At 38.0% G+C, this 9,176-nt stretch overlaps 1 pseudogene; it reads right to left on the bottom strand.

Annotated features, from left to right (window-relative positions):
• Positions 1-3,948: 3,948 nt before the first annotated feature.
• The window catches only part of LOC102433164, a 15,003-nt pseudogene continuing 9,775 nt past the window's right edge, over positions 3,949-9,176 (bottom strand).

Here is a 9,176-nt window from a genome sequence, read left to right as displayed (position 1 = left end):
TAATCTTTAGCAGAAGTTTAACTGACTAGCACAAAGGACTGAGATATTAACTTGGAGGACTGAGAAGATCTCCATTGGAGGGAATGAGAATGTGTAATATTCCACATACATGGCTGGCTGGCAAGATTCCACCAGCTCTTTGCTCCTCTGCATACTGTTTGAGAAACCGACAAGTCCAAGAACCTTTAGAGCAGTGCCCCAGGTCTAGAACCCCATTGAGGCTTGCTCTCCCGTTCCCTGGAGGAAGAGTCCCATTGTTTGAGAGAACATTGGCTGCTCCTGAAGCCATAGTATCACTGCCTGGATGAAGGGGGTGGTTCTCATAAAAGTGCCTCGGGAGAGAGAAGGGGAGCTTGCCGAGTTTTCAGGACCATGTGTGGATTTTGTTCTTGTTTACTAATAACTGTGCATAGCAGATTTTGGTCTGGTACCTGTGTTCATTGTAGCAGACAAGGGGGAGTTTTTAGAGACAAGAATAAGAGCCACTTCTTACCCCCTAGTCACAAAAAGTCACCAGTATTTACCAAAGAACGTGATAATTCCTGAAATAACAAAAATTTAGGACAGTTTGCAACAGAGGCTATTCTAGAAGGCCAGATCAAACATCATTTAAGTCTTAGCAAAGATGATGGCAATGGGTCCATAGAAGAAGAAATGATTTAAAAAAAAGATATATTAAATAGAATCAGCAGAACTTGATGACAGACACTGTGTATGCACATTTTAAAAAGTGAAAAGTTTCTATCAGTTACTTTAACAAGGGAGGAAAATATATTTTAAAAGAAAGGCCTTGGGGGAGCATTGTATTGCATTACTACCTTTCTCTGGGTGCTGTAATAAATTACCACCAACTTGGTGGTTAAAAACAACACAGAAATTCATTCTCTCACAATTCTGGAAGCTAGAAGTTTGAAACAGTAGCACTGGGCTGATATCAGGTTTCAGCAAGGTTGCCAGCCTCCCAGAGGCTTTAGGGAAAACCTGGCTGATATTCCTTGACTTGCAACTAAACCATTCCTCCATGGTCACATTGTCTTCTCTTCTGTGTCTATCAAATCTTCCTCTACCTCACTACTGTCAGGACATTTAGATTATTCGAGATAATCCTCCCATCTCAAGATCCAGGTTCCAGAGATTAGAATCTAATAATCTTTGAGTCCATTATTTAGCCTACTACCGATATTAATTTTAGAGGTTATTTTTATATGTCTTTATTGATTTCAGAGAGAGGAAGGGAAAGGGAGAAATATCAACGATGAGAGATAATCATTGATAATCTGCCTCCTGCGTGCCACCTACAGAGGATCAAGCCAGCAACCGAGGCATGTGCCCTGATTTAGAATTGAACTGTGACCTCCTGGTTCATGGGTTGATGCTCAAACATTGAGTTACATTGGCTGGGCCAGACATTAATTTTAAATGACTATAAAATCGGAGTCTGCAGGTATGAGATAGAAAGCAGGGTCATTTGCTGAGAGAAGATAATGCTGGTAAAACTGGATTCTTGGCATTCTAAATTTCTAAAGTAGCGGTTGGGGAGAATGGAGCAGAGACCCAAGCAGTTGCTGCACAGTCTTCTGAATAGAGGAGAAAGACAGTAGCAAATATGGTGGTGACAATAATACAATAAATTGAAGAAATGTTTTTCCAGGCATCCTTGGATGGCTGGATGTAGGAATCAAGATGACAAATAGTTGGAATAATAAGCTACTGGAGTTTGTTGAGCATATGCCACTGAAAAAAAAAAACAAAAACTAGTAAACAAGGGGGTCAGGAGTGTTGGTTAAAACTGTTAAAGTCGCCAAAACCGGTTTTGCTCAGTGGATAGAGCGTCGGCCTGCAGACTGAAGGGTCCCAGGTTCGATTCCGGTCAAGGGCATGTACCTGGGTTGCGGGCACATCCCCAGTAGGGGGTGTGCAGGAGGCAGCTGATCGATGTTTCTCTCTCATCGATGTTTCTAACTCTCTATCCCTCTCCCTTCCTCTCTGTAAAAAATCAATAAAATATATTTTAAAAAAAAGCTGTTAAAGTCTTGGGTAATGGGAGTTCAGTTGGATGAAGTCAGGAGAATGCTGAAACATTTGTGAAAAAGTTAATAATAGAGTTAATATGAGTGAAGAGATCAAAGTTTATTTTTAAAATAATAAAGAGATTTATTCTTTAAAGGTAGAATAATTGATAATAATGTCTACATGGTAATGGATGATTAGAGAGTCTGGTTGTTGAATATTATTGTTGCATAGAGTAAGAAAGTGAGTGGGTAGTCATTCTCGAACTCTAATGTGTCTAAGCATTACCTGGAGAGCTTGTAAAAAATGCAGATTCCCTCATTCTACTTTTGACAATTTCTATCCTATAGGTCTGATGTGGAACCCTTAAATTTTCTCTTTAACCAAGACCATTTGAATGCAGGTGCAGGCATATAACACTGAAAATGACCACTAAATGGTTAGAATTATAACTTAACATAAAGATTGTTGATAGTAACATGAAAACAAGATTTTGGATGAAAGAGTAAAAAGTATGTCAAGTAGTCATCAAGGGAGGGGAGTGATAAAAAGTCAGTAAGCAATAAAATAAATAGCAATAGGGCTAAAAAGTATTTGGTGACATTGACAAAAAGGACAAAATGGCCTTTAAAAAAATTTTGTCTTCAAGAAAGAGTCAAGGTTCAAATAAAATAAAGGAATAATCTTGTCACTTATTGTAGGGCATGGCTATAGGTTTAAGCCTCGGATTGACCTGTTGGCAAAGCCACAAACAAGTCCTAGCTTAGAGGGCACAGTCCTCTTAGCATAATTAAACTTGACCTTATGATACTCCCTAGATCCTTCCTAGGTAGCTAATGGGCTGTGGGAGGTGCAGCAAGTGCTGCCAAAACAAGTGAAACTCACAAGAACATTTTAACTATGGTGACCACTACCTTGTTTACCTCTGGCTATAAAATAAAGGCTTAGCTTGCCTCTGGATCTCTCTCTCTGTGGCCTCAGCCAGGCACAGGAAGATCCACCTAGACCCAGCTTATTCTCTTTGTCTGTCATTTCTTCATCCTTTCGCCGCCCTCACTCAGGCTTTCGAACCCTTGGCTGAGCTGGCTCGGCACACTTATGTATATGGATCCAATCCCCAAACATGTCATTCATAGTTTATCTCTCACTTTTTTTTTTGCCAAAAAACATTTATTCTTGAAATGTATTTAAGTATTTCATAGAAACTTTAGTAATAGCCAGAATTATTCATGCCAGTTTAGCAAACTCTTAATAGCAAGGAGAAAGGGCTTATTAAAGGAGCCTTTCTTAGATGAGTATTTTACTTCATCTTTTTTTAAATATTTATTGATTTTAGAGAGAGAGGAAGGCAGAGGGAGAGATAGAAACATTGACAAAAGAGATTGGCTGCCTGCTGCATGCCCCTCACTGGGGACTTGAGCCTACAACCCAGGCATGTGCCCTGACTGGGAATTGAACGGTGACCTCTTGGTGCATGTGTTGATGCTCAACCACAGCCACACCGCCTACTTCATCTCTTCATTGCTTATTAGCTTTGCTTTCTCACCAAAATCTATATATACACTTCACCTTAATTTTCCTTTAACCAGTTTCCCAAGAAAGACTCATAAAGAAATCTTTAAAAGTTGATAAATTACAGCAGACATTACATAACAAATGGGTCACAGTATATAAGAGGTATTATTTTTCAAAAGAGTAAGCCCACTTTTCACATTGTAAACTGATAAAACCTCTTCCTCATAGGCAAATGAAAACTTTTCTAAATACAAGGTCTGCTTCCCCTTCACCACCCACTTTGAGGTCTAACATGGGTTTTTCCTGAGAGCTTCTATACCTCTTTGTTCTTTAAGGAAAAGCTTCTGTACTGATTATCCTCTTTTATCCACTTCCATACTGACCCTCAATTCTTTTACTCTAATCAGCTTGGTTAACTTAAATTGGGGCCTTGAGAGCAGGTTAGAAGGTTAAATCCATGGGTATATCCTTTTAAAGAAATCCATATAATTTTTAAAAATTCATATAATTATGAATTGAGGCAAAGAAGTACCAAATAACGCCGTGTACCATGCTGAAAACCAGCCCTGTGGCCTTCTGGGCAATGATTTTCCTGCGAGGTAAGATGCTAATCCCTTTCAGTTGTCAGGGGAGTACAGTTTAATTAGATGTTGTACTTCTGTTGGATAACCTGTGATGGGACAAGCCTGGTGAGTCCTCACATAACTGAACACACAGCGATAGCAAAACACATAGCCAGAGGTGGCAAGAACAGTATCATTCACCCGGGTTTTACGACACAGTGGGCACACAGTCTTCATTTTGGGTAACAGGGGAGAATCAGAATTGTAGTCTAGGTGTACAGGTGGTGGTGGAGTAGGCAGGGCAGTCAGTGATTTGATGGTTTCTTGATTTTCAGATGAGTACCACCACTCAAGGAATTGCAGGAAGAATACACTGACAGACAGGCCAGTAGAGAGGGATAAGGCAACACCCCCCACAGCTTTTTTCAGAGTTGACTTGATCTTCTCACTAATATTCCTGGCTGGTTGCTGCATCATGCTGGCTTCAGCTGCTTTGTGCTCCAAGGCTTGTATATCCTGAACTGTAAGTCGACCCAGCCGAACTCCAGCCAGACTAAGTAGTGGTGAGTGATGCTGAGCTTTTCCTAGGATGTATCAAAGTTGTTGTACAAGAAACCAGCCTTCCCAGGCCGTGTTAACAAATGGGTAGGCTGCCAGGAAGGCTCTGTAAAATTGTTTCCAGCGGGAAGAAGGGGGATGGATAGAATATTCATCCTCTTCTCTCAGGCTAGAAACCAGCTTCTCCAGCTTCACTTTCAGATAGGGAAGAAGAACCAGGAACATAATGGACTTCCAGAGCTGCTTCTTTGGGAGACCAGCACTGGCCACTTTTTGCACATAGAAAAAAACACCTCCCTAAGTATTTTAAAAATAATATTTATTTTTTCTTTATCTTCAAATGTGGCACTAAATTGGTGGATCAAAACTTATTTTAATAGTATATTTCATTAAAAACAGTATTATATAAATGCACATTTTATAATACATACTTTTAAAGAAATAATTCTGATAATAAAACATTATTTGTTTTTTCAATCAAATAGCAAAAGTTTATAATACAAGAAATAATATATTGTCATACACCTATATTTATAAACTTCTACCTTCAAAACTAATAATATCCCAAATTTAGTGTATATAATCAGAAGTAATAAAAATTTTTAAACTTATGTATTTTTTGTTTTATTGAGATATAATTGATGTGATGTACTTCTCTAATAAAATATGTCTATATTTTCCCCATATTTCAGTCATAAAAAACAATAGGAATAATATACATGAGCAAAATATTTAGTTCAAATTTTAAAAGCATTCTGTCTAATGCCTATGGCAGCATTACTAATATTATACAAAAGATAAAAGCAATACAAATGTCTATTAACTAATAAATAGATAACCAAAATGTGGTATATTTCCACAACGGAATACTATTAAGTAAAAAAAGGAATAAAATACTGATTTATATGCTGTAATATGGATAAATCTTGAAAATATTTTGCTAAGAGAAAGAAGCCATTCACCAAATTCCACATATCTTATGATTCCATTTTTAGGAAATGTCCAGAAGGAAACTCTATAAAGGCAGAAAGTAGATTAGCAGTTGCCCCGGGCCAGGCACTACTCCGAGGCTGTAGCAAAAGGAAATGGGTGGCAAATGCTAGTGGATACAAGGTGACTTGGGGGGAGAGGGGTGATATTCTAAAATTAGTTGATCAAAACCATTGAATTGCACACTTTAAACTGGCTTACTATGTGGTGTGTTAACTGTTTCTAAATAAAACTTTTAAAAATAAAAAGCTTTCTGTCTAAGTTCTCCCTCCACGATAACCTGTGGTCAATCCTATATAAAGGTTTCCAACATATTTCCTCCTATCCGATCCCTTCTGCTCTCCCACTTTAAATTGGCTTACTCTTTCCTGTCTTGAATTTCTATGAACATTTCCAGAAGCACTGCTGGTAACAAGATCTACTTCATTCAAGTTGCACACCTGTCACTTAAATTTTACTTTTCCCATTATTTCATTTCTTCATGGCTGACAGTAGAATGACATCCTATCCCTTCTATTTCCCGTGATAATGAATATAACATACATTCTGGAACACAATTGCAAGCTCCTTATAAAATAAACCTCCAAAACCAATTATGATACACTGGGTGTCCCAAATCTTCTTCCAAAGATCAAAGTCTGATTTCCCTGAATTGTTAGCATGATTGAAATCAAAACAGCCTGCTTCTAGCTTCCAGTCTTATGATCCTGATCATAGAAAGAATAAATGTGGTAGAAAACAGCTGTACATTTTCAGGAATGATATACTTCAGCTGGATTTTTTTTTAAACTAAGTTTTGCATTTGAAGTTTCTCTCAGCAACTAAATTTAGACAGTCACATATGATGCAGAAATGGGGCTTTGAAGATGAAAGATGAAAAGTAGTACAACAGACTAAAGTTGGCCCAAGGAAGATGAAATAATGAAGTAAATAATGCAGGAAGTAATCAGATTCAGAGAATTGTGACATCAACTTAATAAACTGAAAACCATTTCTGGGGAGAAATATGTCATAATGATAGTTCCTTGCAATATGTTATGAAGACAATAAAATTTAACAGTCAAAAGACTCATCAGAAATATGGTACTTGATAATTAATGAGAAATAGTAGATTAAAGCAAATTGAAATGTGTTTATTTCTTTTATCACAGAAACCCGGGTTATGTATAAAATATGAATTCTTCAAAAGTAAAGAATAATGTTTCATGCAGAAGTTGGGAAACTTTATAAAAATGTTACTTTAACTTTTCTGATAAAATATTAGAGATTTTTGATATCAGATATCAAGTTGAAAATCTAGGTTGATTATTTTTTGAAAGATGATAATTTGTACTAAATGGAAGATGGGAGCTGTCCTGTTTAATTATAAATAAGCACCTGTTGAGGGACTCAAACTGTTTTATGTTTTATGCCAGAGTTTTGAAAATCCTGGGTTTTAATATATATATATGAAGATTTTTGACACAAAACTTATAATATTTTTGTGACATAGTGAACTAAAGGAAATGAATAATCAACTTCATGTTAATAAAATCCCCCGTAGGCAGGAGCCAGCTGATCTATGCTTTTCACTCATCATTGTTGTTTCTATTTCTCTTTCCCACTCCCTTCCTCTCTCTAAAATCAGTATTTTTTAGAAAGAAAGAATGACCATTAAAATAAAGTCAGTTAAAACTTGAAGAAATAAATTAGTTAAAATTAAAATGTACATAAAACACTCCACTTAAATAATATTTTAAAATTCTCTTCTGAAGCAATAGAAATATCACTATCATGTCTGGGCAATTGAAAAAATAGCCAAGTCTATATGTTCAAATAAATTATTCCTTCTGTCAGTTATCTATGTTAGCAATGAGTTAGCATTTTCTATTAAGTTTCAGGTACACAGTTTTATTGTAAGTACACATAATATAAGCTAAGCAAAATATTAGTAACCTATATAAACATAAAATGTAACTTTAATGTTACATCTCTAAAATTAACAAAGTATGGCCACACTAAAATTTCCTGTGTTTTGCATGTAGAGAATGCACAGTGATTAAAAATAATAATTAAAGAAATGACAGATAGTGTTATGAAGCAAAAAGATGCAAAAGCTGGAAAATCTGTTCATGCTTTGTTGGATGTCTGTATTGAGTTGAATATTGTATTTTGTGTCATTTAAAACAACATTTGTGTTCATGGAAACAGTCAATAAAATGTTTATTAATAAAAGTGACTAAAATGTTCCAAGCTGTGGTTTTGAGTTGTCAGATGAATAAAGCTCTTATTATGTGACTTTTGTATTGGAAGTCGTCTTCATTCCACAGTTCTTTAACAGTACATGTACTAGTAAAAGCTCAATACCTCCATCCATGAAACAGAATTGCTCACAAATCAGAGCCTCAGAGGAAATATTCTTGTCACACTTCCTGAAATGATGAGAGCTCTTCAGCCTTACATCTCTAATGCCCTGAAACTATTTGTAATCATAGAGGCTTTATTAATTTAATGAACTTTATGGTTAATTTACTAAGATTTTTAAGCCTATTCATGGTAGGTTTTCCCTTATTAAATTGTTCCAAGATGAAAAGTCCAAAAAAACACTGTCTACCTTTCAACTAGGGAAGGGTGATTACAGTTATTTTGAGAATTAAAATAACATTGGTAAAAGGAATAGAATTTCATTAAGCTATGGATATCCTGGCCACCATACTACCTTCATTAGGCAGGAAGGTAGTAATCCTAGACTATTAGTTGTATTAGCATTATATAATCTGCATTATAATTTCCAATGCTAAACTGTTAAACTGCAACTTGTATCGGATCTTCTGTGACAGTGAGATGGATGTCATAAGAATTCCTTAGTAGAGACCAGTTGTCAATTAGTGTCTTTATATAAAACTAGAGGCTGGGTGCATGGATTCGTGCACTGGTGGGGTCCCGTGGCCTTGCCTGGAGCTTTCCAACATCCCCTGAGGGGTCCCAAATTGTGAGAGGGTGCAGGCCAGGCTGAGGGACTCCACCGGTGCATGATCGGGGCTGGGGAGGGACCATGGGAGGGCTCCAGGGCATGTCCGGCCTGTCTCGCCCAGTCCCAATCCACTGGACCCCAGCAGCAAGCTAACCTACTGGTCAGAGCGTTTGCCCCCTCATGGTCAGTGCGCGTCATAGCTACTGGTCGAACGGTGGAATGGACAGTCAGACACTTAGCATATTAGGCTTTTATTATATAGGACTAGAGGCCCGGTGCACAAAAATTTGTGCACTCGGGGGGGGGGGTCCCCCAGCCCGGCCTGTGCCCTCTCACAGTCTGGGACTCCGCAGGAGATAACGACCTGCTGGCTTAGGCCTGCTCCCAGGTGGCAATGGGCACGCCCAATCCCTAGGTGCAGCCCCTGGTCAGGCTCAGAGTAGGGCCGATAGGGGATTTGGGGCGCCGCCCTGTCATGCACAAAGCAGGGCAGATCGGGAGGTTGCGATGCCACCCTCAGTCACACTCAGGGTAGGGCCGATTGGGGGGTTGGGGCACTGCCCCCTGTCACACTGAAGGCAGGGTCG

This window comes from Myotis lucifugus, unplaced genomic scaffold (genome assembly GCF_000147115.1).
Source record: "Myotis lucifugus unplaced genomic scaffold, Myoluc2.0 scaffold_120, whole genome shotgun sequence".
Taxonomy (NCBI): Eukaryota; Metazoa; Chordata; class Mammalia; order Chiroptera; family Vespertilionidae; genus Myotis; species Myotis lucifugus.
Note: the sequence above shows the minus strand (reverse complement) of the source record. Positions and strands in the feature narration are given on the sequence as shown.